We start from the raw sequence: 19,889 nt of genomic DNA on the forward strand, positions 1-19,889 counted from the left end.
GATGGTTTAGTAAATAGGGAACAACCAATAATCCTTTCAGGATTCTCAAAAGTGATATTGATCTTTCCTTAGTCTTTTTCCTAACCCATGTTAACCACTCAAAAATAAAAAGATGCCCTTTAAAAGGAAATTTGCAAAAGTGTGTAAATACTTGCTTGTTATTGATGAGGTGTGGTAAAATAGGTGCATTAACTAAAATAATTCAGGTGGAAATGTAATTGTTACAACCTTTAGAAGAAAAATTTGACAAAATGCATTAACAGCACTAAAAATTACATACTCCTGAATCCACTAATTTTTTTTCTAGACTTTATCCTAAGGAAAGAAAAAACATGCAAGAATATTTTTTCAAAGACGTTTTTGTAAGTGGAATAATCTTAATGTTTAACAATAAAGCTTTACTAAATTATCATATATATATGATGGAATTTTATGGAATCCTTTAAAATTAGGATACAAGTTTTTTTTATCAATACAGAAAATATTCAGAGAAAAGTAGATCGAGAGCAATATGTAGAAGCAAAACCCATGTTTGTTTTACATTTCATATATTTATGTATAAGATATATAAGTCAGGAAGAACCACCATTTTTTTTTAGAACCACCATTTTAACAGTGGTTTTCCTGAACAGTATAATTTTGAATGATTCCCTTATTCTTACATGTATTTTCTAATTTTTCCATAACAAGTATGAATATTTATAAAGAAGACAGTCATTAGAACAGGATTTATATGATTCAGAAGCAAGAAATATATCAAAAGAAGAAGAAAATATATCTACCCAATATTAAATATAGATGGGTATAAGAGAAAAATATAAGCTTAGTGCTAATGAGAAAAGAAAACTGGAATCTTCTTTTCAATGAATATTGATCACCTGTTAATGGTATGGTTCTGTGTGTGCAGCAGAGACTCCCTAACATACCTAAGGCAAGAGGGTTAGGTAAAAGGACATAGTAGAGTATATATTTTTAGTGAAACAGTCAATTAAATTTCCTGGATTGTGAATAAATGTCCCCAGTATTCATCTACTATGTTAACAGATTTTGAATTCTATCCTACTTTCTTTTAATTGAACTATGGAAAGTTGGTCTTTTATTTTTGCATATTTCCCCCCTACAATAGAAAATATTGGTTATTTGTGATTAACATGAGTGCATGGTAGTTTCATTTATTTGAGTTCAGCCAAACCCTCCAGAATGACCCTTCTACCAAACTCTTTCATCTGCAATGCAAATGTCTTCTGCAAGGCACATGTTTCCAAGGAAACTTTATGGAAATGGAAAAGCTCCAAACATATCATCTTATATCTAAAAGAGAAAATGACACAATGTTAATAACTAATGTGATTGTCTCAGGCTCAATGAAATGCATCAGTCATAGCTGTTCAGGATGGAGACCAGTAATAAAAAGGGATGCCCTAACTATGTTCTGCATGCCAAAGAGAGAAATATGCTCACATTATATCTTAGCTATAAACCATGAGAGGGAGAAAGTGTTTGTGGGAATAAATGGAAAATCATTAGCAAGTCTCCATCAAGAGGGCAAGGAGAGAGCTAATGCACTAAAGCCAAACTGGCTTCTCAGAATATGTTTATCAAATCTGTCGCCCTCCTCCCTCAACGCTCTCACTCTCTTTGCTTTCTTTATCCAGTTGATCTGAACTCTCAACCTACAGAGAAGGCAGTTATTAGTAACTAAATTCTGTATGTAAAATGTTTGAACTAAACCAGAATAAACAACATAACACTTAAGCAGAAGTACAAAGTAGGAAAACTGGCAGTACCCTCCTTCAAGACTTACTATAAAGCTAGAATAATCAAAACAATGCAGTACTGGCAAAAGAAGAGACAAATAGATCAATGGAACACAGTTAAGAGCCCAGAAAAGGATCCCCATAAATAATAGTCAAGTGATCTTTGACAAAGGAGTAAAGGTAATACAATGGAGCAAAGACAGTCTCTTCAACAAATGGTGCTGGAATAACTGGACATCCACATGCAAAAAAAAAAATGAATCTAGACACAGACTTTACATTTTTCACAAAAATTGACTCAAAATGGATCACATACCTAAATGTAAAACACAAAATTATCAAACTCCTAAAAGATAACATAGTAGAAAACCTAGATGACCTTGGATATAGTGAGGCCTTTTTATATACAATACCACAGACACGATCCATGAAACAAATCACTGATGAGACAAACTTCATTAAAATTAAAAATTTCGGGATCCCTGGGTGGCCCAGCGGTTTAGCGCCTGCCTTTGGCCCAGGGCACGATCCTGGAGACCCGGGATCGAATCCCACATCGGGCTCCGGGTGCATGGAGCCTGCTTCTCCCTCTGCCTGTGTCTCTGCCTCTCTCTCTCTCTGTGACTATCATAAATTTAAAAAAAAATTAAAAAAAATTAAAAATTTCTGTTCTGAAAAAACAATGTCAAGAGAATTAGAACGTACTAGGGCACAGACTGGCAGAAAATATTGGCCAGCAACATATTTGGTAAAGGACTGTTATACAAAGTATACAAAGACTGTTATCCAAAGTATACAAAGAACTCCTAAACTCAACAATGAGAAAACTACTAGATTAAGAAATTGGCCAAAGACTTTAATAGACACCTCACCAAAGAAGGTATACAGATAGCAACTAAGTATCTGCAAAGATGCTCCATATCAGATGTCATTGGAAAAATGCAAATTGAAACAATAGATACCACTACATACCTATTAGATTGGTCAAAATCTGGAACACTGATAACACCAAATGCTGGGGCAAGATGTGGAGCAAGAGGAACTCTCATGCCGTGCTGGTGAAAATGCAAAATGGTATAGCCACTTTGGAAGACAGCTTGGCATTTCTTTACAAAATTAAACATACTCTTACCATAAAATCCAGCAATCATGCTTCTCGGTATTGACCCAAAGGGTTAAAAGCTTATGTCCACACAAAAATCTGCACAAGGATATTTATAGCTGCTTTATTCATAATTGCTAAAACTTGGAAGCAACCAAGATGTCCTTCAATAGGTGAACAGCTAAATAAACTGTAGGTGTATTCTGAGATTAAAGAATGGAGAGCATGATCCCTGATGTGTGCACTATAATCAAGTATTTGAGAAACAATTTGCAGTTTTAAAAATATATTAACAAATTTGCTAAGGAACATAAAAGAAATTTAAATCAACTTAGTGACATATTTTGCTTCAAGATGAGAAGTGGCATTACTATAAAAATGTTAACCCTAGTTTAGTTTAACACTTGATGGAATTCCAATAAAATTTCCCCAAAACAAAATGGTTTCAATGTTCATCTAGAACAGGGGTCTGCAAGCAGAGGCCCATGGGCCAAATTTAGCCTATTCTTGTTTTTATAAATAAAGTTTTATTTATAAAACTCTGTAGTGGCAGAGTTGAATAGTGTGACAGAAACCTTTTGGTCTGTAAATCCTAAAGTATTCACTATGTACAGAAGATGATCTCCAGTCACTGATCTAAAAGGACAAAAAGGCAGGAACAAGTAAGAATATACTGAAATGAAAAATAAGAGAACAGATGCATTTCCAATTTTAATTCACAATAAAAAGCTTTAATATCCAAAGTTCCTTGTTTCCAAAAATACATATTTTCTCACATTTTTTAAGGTCCTAAAGTTAAAGTGAATACCAAGATAGATATCAAAATAAACTTGTCATCAAACAGAATAAATTGCTGTCTATACTTGTGTAAATTTAATGTCTTTAGAAAATCTCTAAACTTCACCTTATTTAAATTATGCATGTCATTAACAGTATATATTTTTCAATTGCAATAAATACAAGTTCACTTCTTTACGTCAAAAAGATAAACACTCTGTAAATATGCCCTAAGGAAAAAACTGGACACACGTGTAAAGATGAATTTGGAAGAATAGTAATGCACATGTTGCAGGCTACAAAATGGCAAATGTGGTCCATCTTCTATGAAACGAGATGTTTGTGGTTGTTTCTATATATACATTTCTATGCAGTTATCTATCTATCCATCTATCAAGTCTGGAAGGATATAGAACAAAATCTTACCAGTTGTTATGTCCAAGTTGGAAAGTTACCAGAAATTTCCTACTTTTTTCTTATACTTTTAGTTATTTTCTAATTGAAAAAATGGTATGTATGTCTATACTTATGTATATATAGTGTTCCTTTATTTTATTCCTTTACATATATAAAGGAATAAAAGCCTCCTTAAGAAGAAATAAGAGGCAAAGGGCAAATTGGATTTTTTGATAATAGATAGAGCAAATTACTATTATTCTTCTATATCACGTATTATAAATCAATGTCACATGATGACTCCTATATAGACATAGACAAAAATCATGAAGGGGCAATTCACAAAAGAATAAACTAATTCAGCCTTCTAGTCACCAAAAGTTATGCATTAAAATGAGACTCTTCTTTTTCCCTATCAAAGTAGAAAACCATTTTTTAAGGCAGAACATTCAATGCAGAGTATTGGCAAACATTTGGGCAGAACCTCCATTTGTTTTGATTCATGTTTATACATGGAAGGAGTGCAGCTAGATTAATACCTCTGGCTTCTCTCTTCTCAGCCTCCATTGTTTTTTATGGGAGTGACCTGGTGATCTTTGGAGAAGAAACTAAATATATTTGTCTAAATTCTTTCTCAATTCTAATTCTGAGAAGGTATGCCTGCCAAAATCTGCTTTCCTGTAATTTTCCATGTGATCTGTTTACTGGGCAGGGTCCCAGGGGGTAGCCTGTGGACTCCTCCTGGGCGGGAGATGGAGCCCATAAGTCTGTAGGCTTAGAGGTCAGATATTAACAAAACAGTTTGACTGCAAATCTAAAGCATTGTCTTCAAATTCATTTTTTATCAGTAATAAAACTATGTTTTCATCTTCATTTGTCTGAATCTTGCATCTCTCCAAAATCCCAGGAGCAAAGGTAAAGGGAGAGGAGAACTCACATATACCACTAGGGACGGTATAAAGATAATCATCTTCCTGGAGAGCACTTTCACAACATGCTACAAAGGCTTTGTTCTTTTCTGGTACACTTCTCTAAGGACTCATGCTATAAAAGCAATCAAAGGAATAGACAAAATATGTGTATATGAATGTGTAGCAGAGAGTACTATTTATGATAGCAAAAATTAGAATAAACATATGTCCAACTATGTAGGATAATTAAGAAAAATATATTTGTATATGATACAAAGATATTAAAAATCATGTGGAAGAGTATTAGTGGCATGAGAAATAGTTCACTATACAGTGATAAATTTTTAAAATGTGCTACAGAATAGTGTATGCAATATATCAACTTTGTAATGAATTATGAATCTTATAAAGTTGAGTAAAAGAAATATTGGCATAATAGTATCAAAATATTGACAGTATTTACTTTTGGGTTACAAGAGCTATTGTTTCTTTTTTGCTTCTTATTTTCCAAGCTTTCTGTATTATGTATGACTAAGATAATTAGAAAAATGTCATTAAAATATAATTAGTAGATGTAGCAAATCAATAACTCAAATTTGTAATTATATTTATAAAACCTTTCTTTTCATAGAATACAAATTAGTTCAAAATTATGTTCATGTTTAAAAGAGTTCTTAAATGTAAGAAAGAAAAAAATTCTAATTAGAGGAGTATTTGGGTGTTTCAGTGCTCTAGATGACCGACTCAATTTGACCTTGGGTCGTGATCTCAGGGTCCTGAGATCCGCTCCATGCTGAGTGTGGAACCTGCTTGGGATTCTCTCTCTCCCTCTTCCTCTGCTCCTCCCCCAACTCTTTCCCCCCAACTCTAAAAAAAAAAATCTAATTAAAATTAATGGATGTACCATGGGCAAAAAAGAACTGGGTTAATATTCTGTTTTTGTTATTTGTAATAACTCGTATCTTCTAAAATTCAAGTGATTATAATACATACCTTGCAGAACTGTGGAGGATGAAAGATCATTTATAAAAATCGGTGAGCTCTCAACAAGTGGTAACTTTATTATAAGTAATAGGTATTTATTTTCAAATGGTGAAGTATGGTCATCCATTGAATTCCCATTCCTCTAAAACATTTATTCAATATTTCCATTAAGTGAGGAGAGTTCTGAAACATGAATTAAGGAATAAAGAATTAACATTGAAAGAGCCAAATTTAATGCTAGAGAATTTACATATGTCATCTCATCTTATAAACCTCTGATGCCTTGATTAAGCATTAAAGAAATCTTCCCCTAAAGTGATACTTTCAAATATTCCCTTTTTTAATTCCCTCAAGTTTTTACACTCTGATGCAGTCTATCATGGTAAGACTCTGGACAGATGAGAGATATTGACTTAATTTTTGTTTTTTGAAGTAAGAGAAAGGCTACTGTGAAAAGGGAAGTAGGAAATAAGAATCTATATGTTGCTAGGATAGGGTACGTGTAGAAATAGAGGACCTGGAAATTGATTCCTTTGCAACTGTCAGTAACCATGCTCCAGTTTGAAGACCAATCTAGAAGAATGGGATGGCTTTGCTCAACATTAAATCTCATGTGGAGGAACAAAAAGAATAAAGAAAATCTGTATCTTAGATATATGGAAGAGATAAGAATAAATTATTCATATAATAATTAGAACAACTAACATTTTGTTAAGTTTACCAAGAGTATTATAAATTATCTCATTGGGTCCTTACAACAGCGCTATGAAGAAGTTTGGATAGTATCATTTCTTTAAAAAGAGGATTTGAGAATTTAAATAACTTTCTAAGCTCACATGAAATGAAGTGGCAGGACCAGGACATATATCCAGTCTTCTGGGTATGCAAGATGTGTACTGGGTAATAATTATTACTTGTACTATATTATGTCTGAAACCATTTTAAATGACTACATTCTCCTTTTGAAGATGAATTTTGTTAAAACTTTCTTAAAATAGTATTCTCAAGTATTTTAGTAAAGGATTTGTAGAATATATAGATTTATTTTCTTACTGCACATGTTTTCTTTGAACCATCGAGCTAAAAATTCTATTGCTATTTAGTTTTTAAATCAATGTTTATAGAGCATGATACAGTATACATAATGACTTGCAATCAAGAATGTCATCACAACAATTTCAAAAGCCATGCGTTTTTCTTCTTGCATATATGTTCAGTACTTTAGTTTGGAATCTGAAGCATTAATGTAAAAATATGAAGTTTATGACACTTAACTGAGTACTAGTACTTTCAATTAGGAGTTAAAGCTGATACATTATTTCTCAAAATATTTTTAAGATATTTGTATTTTATGGATTTTTTTCTCATTAAAAATAATGAGATTGTCAATTGCTAATGAGGGATGTAAATTATTGTTTTTGGAACAGATCATCAGAAAATTTTGAGACTAAAAATGTGTGTGTTAAAAATCTAAGCATTTTGTCCAACACACTTGCATTTTATAAAATAGAAGTTTTAAGAACTGTTTTCTGGTATTTAATGACTTACAGATGTATGTATCTTATTATACCTGAGAGAGGCCCCAAGGTACATCCTACATCCCATGGGAGGCCCTTTTTGAAGGCATGCATAACTAATTGCATCCCACCACAGCTGACACAGGGCTTAAAACTTGTTTCCAGGAAAGCCAGTGGTAGGTCATGGAAGGCAAAATAGGGGACATTTACCATACCACTGCAAATGGTTCGTGATGGTTAATTTTGAGTGTCAACTTGACTGGACCTTGGGAGGTCCAACTAGTTGGCTGAACATTATTTCTGGGTGTACCTTTGAGGGGTTTTCTTTTTTTTCTTTTTAAAGATTTTATTTATTTATTCATGAGATACACTCACACACACACACACACACACACACACACACACACACACGCAGAGGCAGAGACCCAGGCAGAGGGAGAAACAGGCTCCATGCAGAGAGCCTGACATGGGACTCCATCCCGGGTCTCCAGGATCACGCCCTGGGTCGAAGGCGGCGCTAAACTGCTGAGTCAAACGGGCTGCCCCTACCTATGAGGGGTTTTCTGAAAGAAATTAGTATTTAAATCGATGGAATGAGTAAAACAGATTGCCCTCCACAACGTGGATAGGCATTCTCCCAACCATTGAAGGTCTGAATAGAAGAAAAAGGCGGAGGAAGTTTAAATTGTCTCTCTCTGCCTGTTGCACTGGCACATTGACGCTTTTTACCCTTGGTGCTCCTGGTTCTCAGACCTCAGACCTAAATCTACTCCATTGGCTCAAACCATACTACTGATTTTCCTATGTCAATCTTGCAGATGGCAGATCGTGGAGCCCCTCTGCCTCCATATAATCATGCAATCACCTTATAATAAGTCATAATATTTTATTGGTTCTATTTCTTGGGAGAAATCTGACTAATAAAACATTATAAGAAGATACAATGTGTGAAAAACTACAATCCCTTCCCAAAGAAATGGTTGTCTAAATTAGAAAAATTCATCCAAAAATCCAGAAGCATGGAATTTTTTCACTTTAAGGATCATTTCCTTAAGCTTGGAGTTTAAGAGGGAGACAATTCTTTAATGATATATCCGATCAAAGGTTAATATCCAAAATATATTTTAAAAACTCATAAACTTAATGGCCTAAAAACAATCCAATTAAAAAATGGGCAAAGGACCTGAATAAAAAATAAAAGACCTTTTTTTCTAAAGAAAATATATGAAAAACCAACAGGTACATGAAAAGATACTTAACATCACTAGTCATTAGGGAAATACAAATTAAAAACAAAATGAGATATCACCTCATGCTTATTAGGGTGGCCATCACCAAAAAGACAAGAGATAGCAAATGCTGGTGTGATTGTGGAGAAAAGAGAACCCTTGTGCACTGTTGGATTGTGAATTGGTACAGCTACTATGGAAAACAGTTTGGAGGATCCTCAAAAAATTAAAAATAGAACTACCATATGATCCAGCAATTCTTTTTCTGGGAATATATCCAAAGTAAATGAAAAAAACTAACTTGATAAATACCTGCACCCCCATGCTCATAGCAGCATTACTTACAATAACCAAGACATGGAAACAATCTAAGTGTCTGTTGATGGATGAATAGATAAACACATTGCGGTACGTATATATACTGTGGAATGTTATTCAGCTATAAGAAAGCATAGATGGAATTTGAAGTCATTTTGCTAAGTGAAATAAGTCAGACAGAAGGACAAATATCATATGATCTCATTTATATATGGAACCTAAAAATAATCTGACCTATCCTGCACTAAACTCCTAGAAAGAGATCAGGCTTGTGGGTAACAGAGATAGAGGGTCGGGGGGAGGAGAAATTGGAGGAAGGTAATCAAAAAGTATAAATTCCAGTTATAATTAAGAACTAGTCATGTAATATACAACATGATGACCATAGCTAATATGTTGTATAATATATAGGAACATTGTTAAAGAGTTAATTCTAAGAGTTCTTATCACAAGGAGAATTTTTTTTTTTTAGTTTTTCTTTTCTCCTTTCTTTTTATTGCATCTATAAGAAAAGATGGATGTTAGCTGAACCTATTGTGGTAATCATTTCTATGTGTATATATATAATATATATAAATAATATATAAATATATATATATAAATCAAACCATTATGTTATCCTTTAAAAATTTATACTGTGATATATGTCAATTATTTCTCAATAAACTTGAAAAAAAGCCAATAAAAAAGATAAAAGAATAAGAGAAACAGTGGATTCTTCCAAAAGGCAGAAAAGAATGAAACTCATTGTACAACAATCAGTATAACAGAAGTACAAGAAAGTGTGAACCCTGTTATAAAAGGATGTGAGAAGGCCCTCTGAAGAAGAATCAAGACACAGAAAATTCAAGATTTAGAGACATAATGAGGGCTCAGTTGGAAGAGTATCTAAAGAGAAAGAAGAAATAAAGTGACAGATGAGAAGAAGGAAGGAAAAAAAGAATGAGAAACCCTACTGGCCTGTAATTAGGCAGGGGGAAGTGCTGTTGCTGGGATACCTGTTCAGGTGCTGCTGGCAATTACTGTCCCTGGCAGCTGGGTTCTGAAGAGGAGTGGCTCTTAAGTAGCTGACAGCCTTTGTGCTTCTGGTCATTAAAAATACAACTTAATAACAAGGGAATTCAGCAGAGCTGTGATTCTGAGACTATTGCCTTGGTTGCAGAGAGGGAAGTTGCCCATTCTTCTGTTCTGGCCCTGGCTGAGTTTAAGCTGTAGTTTTTGAGTATGCTCTGCACAGGGGACAGGAGCTCAACATTACAATTAACTGTTTTAGTTTCTCCCAAACTTTTCCCAGAATGTCTGTATTACTAAGCCATAAACCACTGCAGTATTCCTCTGGAATGCTTTCTGGGAATATCATTGCACAGATGCTTTCCAGGAACCCTCAAATTTCCAGACTTTCATCTTCCTGTGATTCCTGTTATTTTGTATATAAAGTTTAAGATTATAGTACCTGACAGCATTATGATTGGATATATAATGATCTGTGATTCACATTTCAGAACAACAGATATTTTATAATCTAGGTATCATTGTATAACTGTAGATACCCAGTGTTTGCTTTTAAATGTGGGGCAGCCCGGGTGGCTCAGAGGTTTAGCTCTGCCTTCAGCCCAGGGTGTGATCTGGTGACTCGGGATTGAGTCCCGTCAGGCTCCCCGTATGGAGCCTGCTTCTCCCTCTGCCTGTGTCTCTGCCTCTCTCTCTCTCTCTCTCTCTCTCTCTCTCTTCTGTCTGTCATGAATGAATAAATAAAATCTTAAAAAAATAAATGTGGATGACATGTCTAAACATAAAGTTGCAAAAAGATGGAAAAGCTAACTTTAGAAAACAGCCCTCTTTCTGATACTTGCTTAATCTATTTTTATTTTTTGACTCTTTGTTTCTCACATATATATTTCAACTTCTATAACCTAGTAGAGGTTCCATGTTTTGTAATTTCTTCAGATTCTACACATTGGCTTAATATCTTGGTCTAGTTTTCCTCTACTTCAAGCTCCCATGGGTTTTCATAAAAGAAACTTCCTGTAACAGCCTTGACTGTGCTGGCTCTAGCTCTAGACCTTGTAGAAGAAGGATCAGATAACTGGTATAAATGTTCCAATTGGGAAAAATCTCTTTGCCTTTCAAGAACCAAGCACTGAATGTGTCCACCTGATGTATTATGCTGATTGCATTTAGGATGTATTTAAATTAGAAATCAGCTACATGCTTCACCCATGAGCTTTGGCAGAAAGCAGGGGAGATATTTTTTCTTTCTTTTGGAAAATCAAAATTACCAGGAGAAGAAAGCATGGATGCTGGGCAACAATAGATAATTACCACAATCATATACATAGAAGTTTTAGTAATTTAATGTGTCATCAGCCCAAAGTGTTTATATTTCCATCCTGTAATTAAGTTTTTGAATCTTGAACTAAACTTCAGGTCATGGAGTCTGAGAAACCCTAGATCCTTTAAACAATCTATCTTCGAAACCTCACCTTTCCTCATGGTTATTTTAATTATGTATCTAAGAAAGATATTATAGTTGACTGACTTACATTTGAAAAGTGAAAAATCATGTCACATTCTTTGAGATAAATTAATATTAATTTATTCCTAGATTACAGCATCTAGGAAAGTCTCTGCCATAGCTCACTAATAAGATACAAACATACATCAATTTCTATACTTTCTTAGTTGGAAGCAAGTTGCTTATTATAATCCCATAATATGTAAGACACAATCAAAAGTCAAAGCAAGAGGTTACCATACATTTAAACTGTAACACACACATATAAAGCAATCTAAAGTTTGACTTATAAAGCAATCTTTGGAAGTGGCGTGTGGGGCTCATTGCATCATGTGATTTAGGTATCAGATTATAATAGGCTGTACTTACTGCAAGGGAATACTTTACTAATAGTGGTGTATTATTGTGCAGAAATTTGTATTTCTGATAACATCCCCAGATCTGCTCACTAAGAATTGAAGAGATTGCCAATCATACTCAATCTTGACAAGCCCTTTTGCAGAAGCAAGAAACAAAACTAATGGTCTTATTATCCCTTCCCCACTAAGTACTCAGGATAGTCTAGGCTTTAGGAAATAAGATCCGTGACCTTAGTCATTCCCAGTTTCTATCCCTGGATGTTTGCAGAAGCTGAAGGGACTGCTCTGAAAGCTGAAGATCCTGGGGATAAATACAATTCAGACACCTGTGTTAGGGAAGAGAAATTTTCCTCTACTCTTCAAGAGTCTTTTGGCTGATCTAAGAATTAAATTGACATGAGACAGATAAACAAAAGAAAATAAAATTTATGTATGTACAGGCACTAATATGAGGCTAACAGACAGGCAGTTGAGGCTTATATGCCATCTAGAACTAATAAGGAGTTAGGGGTCTGGGACTTCACAGGGAAGGAAGACAATTCCCAGGAAGATGGAAAAAAAGTAAATGGTAAACAAATGTTTGCTGGCCCATAAGGAAACAATAGGACATAGAGAAGAATTTTAAAAAACAGACCTTGCTAAGTTCCTCCCTGTCTACCATACCTAGTGCATATTATACTGCAGTCATCTTTGGTGATAGCTCCCTTTCCAGAGCATGTCTTCCATCCAAGTTCTTTTAGGCAGTTAGGGAGAAGGTCAAAAGTTCTTCCTGAGCCTTCTGTTTCTTAAAAATAATCAGCTTAAAATAATCCACATGCCAAAAGACACATTTTGGAGTGACAAATTTTTCTCCCCTACACCTGCTAAGTTAGTAAAATAGAATTTCTTTGTTTCTCTTGTTTTCTTAGAATCCATACATGGGTTATCAGTCTGTATCTCTGAGGCCTATAGCAATTATTTTTATTTTTACTTATGGTCTCATATAGTCCTTTGAGTAGCACAGTCTTACTTTCTGGTACAGAGATCTTTCCCCCTTTGTCAGAGCTTTTGGAGGAGATGAGAGGGAGAGAGATAGAACGCAGTATTCATGGCTAGTGGCATAGGCAAGGTTGGGGTAGGTGTAATTAACTAGGGAGCTTCAAAAATTTATGAGTCACCAAAGTGATAAAATCAAAAGTACCAGTTAAAACAGCTTAGAGAGGCTGGAGAAAGAGATCAAGCAACTTTTGCATCATGGAAACCTGATGCCTTTCTTTCCTCTGGCTTGTGTAAGGATCACTGTAATGCTCAGCACAAAGTAGCTGTTGTGTAAATAGATATTGCATATTGAATGAGTGAAATATAAAAACATGATGAGTGTAGGAGAGTTTTACTTTTCATGAATAACATCTGGGTAAAAATAATGAAGTGAGGATGAATCATATAATTTCCTTCTCTGGTACCCAACTGAATCAGGAAAAAAAGTAGTAAAATAAAAATAAGCAAAAATAATCATAAGAAACCTAACAAGGACAAGGGACAATACTTTCTGACAAAATTTTAAATTATATGTAGTTGTGGAAAGAAAGAAGATGTGAACCTTGTTTTGTTGGGTACTGATCTGGCCTCAACTCTACATCAGCTGTAGGGAAAGAAAATGGATCAATCCAATTCTGGTCTTTTTCTTTCTTTCTTTCTTTCTTTCTTTCTTTCTTTCTTTCTTTCTTCTTCTTCTTTCTTTCTTTCTCTTTCTTTTTTTGATGAAATATAAGCAGTTTTGAGGAGATAAATTAATGGGCAAAGGATCAAGTAAATAATGTTTTACTTGATAATAATAATAATTAAATAAATAATAATAATAATTGAAATGTTAAAACACAAAACATAGCTAAGGCCTTTTTACAAAAACTGCACTACTCCCAAGTTGGTATCCCTCCAAACCCATTACCCATTCTCAAACTACAGCCTAGAATAAGGTGGGAAGGGAATTTTAGGAAATTTCTCAACAGGATATCAGAGGAAATAAAATAGGTATTCAGAGCAGGCCACATTATCATTGGATATATATGAAAAAATTGCATGACAACTATGCAAACAATCTATTAAAGCATGAAAGTGAAACATATTGTGGAAAAGACAAATGGACAATGGGCAATGCAAAAAATATCACTCAAGGGTCAGAAGGCAAATTCTTGTGATCATGTCCTACTGTAGAAGGATTAATACAAGCACAAATTTGGTAAAATGAGAGTTCTGATAAGTCAAAGCATAAGATGACACAGGAAATTGCGGGGATGAGATTAAAATGTGCCACCAAAATAACATCATCATGTAATGGACGAATGGGAAACACCAAAACGAGAATATCCATGACTCATAGACAAATTCCTGACATGGAGGAAAGGGTTGAAATGATCACACTGAATGAAGAGAAAAATGATGATGAGTATAAAGCAATTTTAGATATAATTATAGGTTGAAAAACAAGATGATAAAGCATAACTATATGGTGTTTCTGAAGTAGAAATTCCAAGAAACAGGAAAGATGTGCAAGGTTAATAGGAAAAAATTCTGAAGTTGGGGAACTACATCTGAAGATTAATCAATGAAGGAAATCAATCTAGAATGAATGACACTGACTATTTTAAAAGACCCCTCAAATTTGCTGAAGCTACAAACCCTCAGAAGGAGCATCTGGCAGTGTTTCCACGCTTCTACAGAATATAGGAGCACTCACCAATGATTGTTTTCAGCTTTGGGCTTTTGGTGGCAATGCTGACAGACGGAAACAAAAGTTCTGCTCTTTAGACTGTTCCTGTACATATGCACCAGAGATGTCGGCTATTATGTTCTTGTAAGTGGGTAGGTCAATGTAGCCTGGATATTTTATTATGCACTTTAAAAAATTACCTGTATTGGGGCACCTGGGTGACTCAGTGGGTTAAGTGACTATTGGTTTCAGCTTAGGTCATGACCTCAGCTTCCTCATGAGATGGACCCCTTTGTCTAGCTCCTCCTCCTCTGCCTCTCCTCCTGCTCTGCCCTCTCTCTCAAATAAATAAATAAATAAATAAATAAATAAATAAATAAATCTTAATTTAAAAATTAATTAATTAAAAATTAATTAATTAAAAATCTTATAAAAATGCCTGTTTTATTTATAATGAGCTTGTATCATGCATTACAAAATTAATTCATTCTTCTTAAAAAATTTCTACAGAATAAATAACTTCCCAAAATTTTTTTAAGATTTTATTTATTTATTCATGAGAGACACACAGAGAGAGACAGAGACATAGACAGAGGGAGAAGCAGGCTCCATGCAGGGAGCCCAATGTGGGACTCGATCCTGGGACTCTGGGATCATGCCCTGAGCTGAAGGCAGATGCTCAATCACTGAGCCACCCAGGTATCCCCCAAAATTGTTTTTATATCTCTCTATATATAACAGTAGCAATTTTTTTAAAAATTTAATTTATTTACTTGAGAAAGAGAGCAGGAACAGAGGGGAGGAGCAAAGGGAGAGCAAGAAAGGCAGGCTCTCTCCTAAGCAGGGAGCCTGTCACAGGGCTCGATCCCAGGACCCTGAGATCATGACCTGAGCCAAAGGCAGACACTTAAGCAGAGGTTTAACCGGCTGAGCCAACTAGGTACCCCGGACAGTAGCAATGTTTTACAATATCCTTCCAGGAATCCTATAAAAGACAAAAGAACCGAGTTCCAGCTTCTGCTTCTGCTAGTCATTTGGTATTACTTTGGTCAAGTCACTTAGTCTCACTGTCCATTTCCTTAACACGGCCAGTAGGCAGGCATTACTCCCTTCATTTTATAGCAGAAACACTTGCAATTAAGTGACTTGTCCAAATGCACACCTAACTTTCTGATTCAAGGTATTATGATTTTCCCATCACTCTACTTGGTTGAGTAAAGTAAGTTAACAGATAGGAAAGTGTTTCTCAAAGGAAACCGCCTAAGCACTATCAGTCTTGTGGTGGCATTATAGACAGCAGGACCTAGAAGTAACTTCATGGTTTTTTCCCTCCAGTTTATTACTACTATTTTTAATATTAAATGAAAGCCAAGTGCAAGTTCTTCTTGCAGTGTAAAAAAGTATACTTTTTCCTCTCTGTCTTATAGTGTTTTATGTCCTACTAGAATTTGGGTGAGGGAGAAATACTAATAAGAAATACAGGTGAAAGATGACTCCTTCCTTATTTAAAGGTGGTAAAGAAAATGTTATTTCCGCTCGCACATTTCTACTGGCCCCATTTACTCCTTATATGCCCATTTTTAACCATGTAGTAGAGGACATACTGTTATTCGTCTTCCTCCTCTTTTACATTCATATGACTACTCTCATTTATAATGATAACTGATCACAGAGAGCAGCAAAAATACACTCTCAGAAAGGGGGAAATGGTGGTTCTTTTTGTTCCTCATTTTCACTCCCTCATGGTGCCCCTTAGTAGCTGGCTCACCCAACAGGAAGAAGGGAAATGGAGTTTACCAATATATCAATACATGGGATGGAAAAAATAAATAAAAGAACCCACCAGGAAGAAGGCTTCCAGAAGAAACATTATGATAGGACATTTATTAAATAAATGTAAGTTCAAACATATCTCCTCTCTGGAAATCAAATTAAAACACAGCTTTGATGCACTTGCTATTTCTGAGCCAGTTCTTGTCTAGCTTTTCTGAAGCTATCCAGACACCAGTTTTGGATTTTTCAGGGTTGCAAAAACCAAACCAAACCAAAACACAGCATCAACAACAAAATTCTGTGTTTGCTGTATACTATTTTAATGATTTTGTTCCTTTAATCATTCATTCAATAAATAGTAGGTTCTTACTATGTGTCACGTACTAAAATAAGAAAATATTATTAATATATTCAATAATGCACTCCACCCTTTTGCTAATGGGTGTTCAAAACCTCCTAAGATTGATTTATGGGGATCCCCTTGGCTCACCTAAACAATAGGGTGGGCTGGCTGGACCTTTGGCGGGCCTCAGGGGTAACTGCAGCAAGGACTTAATTGCTATCTCCCTTGTCCCTCCCTAGGCCTCACTCTTGCACCCCTTTATCCATTTCTGTGCAAAAATCTCTATTTCGTCCTGCACATTAATTTTGTGCCCACAGCATACAACTATAGCTGTGGGGATCTCTGGCCCTTACAGATTTATCTCTGGAGTAGAAAGCAAACTTTTCCCAAACAGCTTCTGTTAATTGCAGGGAACCTACCTGGTCAAAGGATGTGCCTAAGTTTGGACCAGGTGGTTGGGTACAATATCAGTCCACTAATGGTCATATGCCCACACCTGGGGCCAGGAAGGTAGAGTCTATTACCAGAATATGAAGTGAGAAATCAAGGAAAAGGGGACAATGCTATGTAAAAGTAACCACTGCAAAGACAGCATTTCACTAGTGTTCTAAGACTTGCCAGAGAAAAACACCATCTAAAATTAATACTTCCCTTTTAAAAGTGATGCAATTTCAATTAAAAGTGTGCAAAGAAAATGATTGGACAGTCTAAAAATGAATAAAATAGCCCAAACAATTTTTAAAATGCTTAACCAACTTCCTTGGACCCCCAAGACTCAGCTAATACCTTCAGTATTTATTTGACCCCTGGTTAGGATCTGGTTAGGATCTCCCTATTATACATATTTGCAGAATGGCACTTCTCTTTTCTTACAGTTAACATAAGGGCAAATAATTATGTGTTTAAAGTTTGTCTCTGGTGAGAGGGTAACCTCCATTAGAACTGGGACAAATTCAGAGTCTCACATAATGCCTGACACATAGTAAGCACTCAGTAGTCATTAATTTAATGAATGAAATGAAATGAATTGTTTGATATGGGATGATGGCCTTCTTTTACTTTTGTTTCCTTATATATATACCAGAATTCTAAAAATAATGAGTTCTATCCCATTTTTTTTCTTTTCTTTTTATTTTTTTTAATTTTTATTTATTTATGATAGTCAGAGAGAGAGAGAGAGAGAGAGAGAGAGAGAGAGGCAGAGACACAAGCAGGCTCCATGCACCAGGAGCCCGACGTGGGATTCGATCCAGGGTCTCCAGGATCGCGCCCTGGGCCAAAGGCAGGCGCTAAACCGCTGCGCCACCCAGGGATCCCCCCATTTTTTTTTCTTTTAAATCCCAGTATTTTGGAGTCTGCATAATCCTAGGTCCTTATATCCTTTAGAACAAAACTTTATAAAATGTGTGTATGTGTTAAATGAGTAGGGGAGTCTGTTCGATAGAACTTTAGAAAACAGAGACCAAAAAATAAAAATTAATTTTCAGTTTGAGAATTGCTAATCTGTAGCTGTACTGTCTTACAAAAGCTACTCCTAGATAATGATATAAAACCATTTTCTTTGTGGTAAAGTGATATGAATCTTAAAATCCTTTATAGTAAAAGAACACGTGATCATTCTATCAAAATGGAATCAAGTTCACTTTAGAAAAGTTTAAAAGGCATAGTATTCCATATTAGAATGTTTTCACTGCCAATGTTTTAACTTCTTTTGTTTAAAATGGGGACAAAATTAAAGTTTTCATCAGTCTCACATTCTAAAGCTAAAGAAAACATATTTTCCTGGCATGTGATTATAGCTTCATCAGTAACAGAGGAATAAAGATATTTCTCATGTTAATTCATTTAAATTGTCAGAACAACCCTTTGAAATTGGAATCATTATTTTAGTATCACATCATTTTTATGGATGATAACCTGGGGCTTGAAGAAGGAAGTCTCTAGGGGAAGGATTCAACCCCAAGAACAGTATTCAGACAACACAGTCAGCAGTAGTATTTACACAATGAATCGCATCTCAGTATCATATGGAAAGTAAATCAAGGGTAGAGATGGGAAATCCATAATGATCACTGATTATGTGTTATTAACACACCAAGCCTTTTACATGTGATAAAGCATTTAATCCTCACTATAATCTGATGAGGTGGACACCATTATGATGATTTGATGAATGGGGAAATAGAGGCTCAGTGAAGTTAAGTAAGTTGTTTATGTCCTCAGGGCATTGAATGGGCAAGGCCACGAGCCCCACATGGCCCAGATCATGGCTTGGTGCAGAAGGCAGTAGCCACAGTCTTGGTAGAAGCAATCAATGTGTGTTACTCCTGAGCCTTGCCTATACATCACATTGATCCTACCTGCTCTTCTTTCTTCAGTCGAGTCTTCTTAAGGTGACCTAATGATTACCCCCATTTTGTAGACAAAGGTAAACATGGTGACACAGTTTGATGAGGCTGTGGATTGAACATAGGGCAGATCGTAAAGCCAATGCATAACAAGACATGAGTGAATCACTATAGCCATTTTATCTTATTTTATTTTCACTGTGGCCATTTTAAAAGGAGTGGTTTAATTTTGGCAAAACAAAAACAAAAACAAAAACAAAAAACAAAAAAAAACTATTGGGCAGCCCCAGTGGCTCAACAGTTTAGTACCACCTTCGGCCTGGGGCCTGGTCCTGGAGACCCCGGATCTAGTCCCACATCAGGCTCCCTGCATGGAGCCTGCTTCTCCCTCTGCCTGTGTCTCTGCCTCTCTCTCTCTCTTTCCATCTCTGTGTCTCTCATGAATGAATGAATGAATGAATGAATAAATAAATAAATAAATAAATAAATAAATAAATAAAATCTTAAAAAAAAAGACTATCTTGTTTCATTGACCAATTGGAAACACTGTGAAAAGTTGTTAATATACCCAGAACATAACCTAGTGGCTCTTCAGTGGCTGGATCTGTCCATGTAGGCTGGCCAGAGACACTTGACTAAGATGTGATCCAGCCCCTTAGAGCAGAGACTGCCACAAAGGAATCAACACAAATCTTTAGTTGAGCGTGGTTTCAAAATAGATAACCAACAGATATGCTTAATAAACCACTGAAAGAACTACTGATGATCTGGGAAGCTAATAGGTTATGTTCCAGGTTTCAAAGCAATTCAGGAAAGAAAATAATGCTGAAAAGCTATAACTGGGCTCTTTTGAGAGATATGTTTGATCAGG

Source organism: Nyctereutes procyonoides, unplaced genomic scaffold (assembly GCF_905146905.1).
Source record: "Nyctereutes procyonoides isolate TBG_1078 unplaced genomic scaffold, NYPRO_anot_genome, whole genome shotgun sequence".
NCBI classification, from domain to species: Eukaryota; Metazoa; Chordata; class Mammalia; order Carnivora; family Canidae; genus Nyctereutes; species Nyctereutes procyonoides.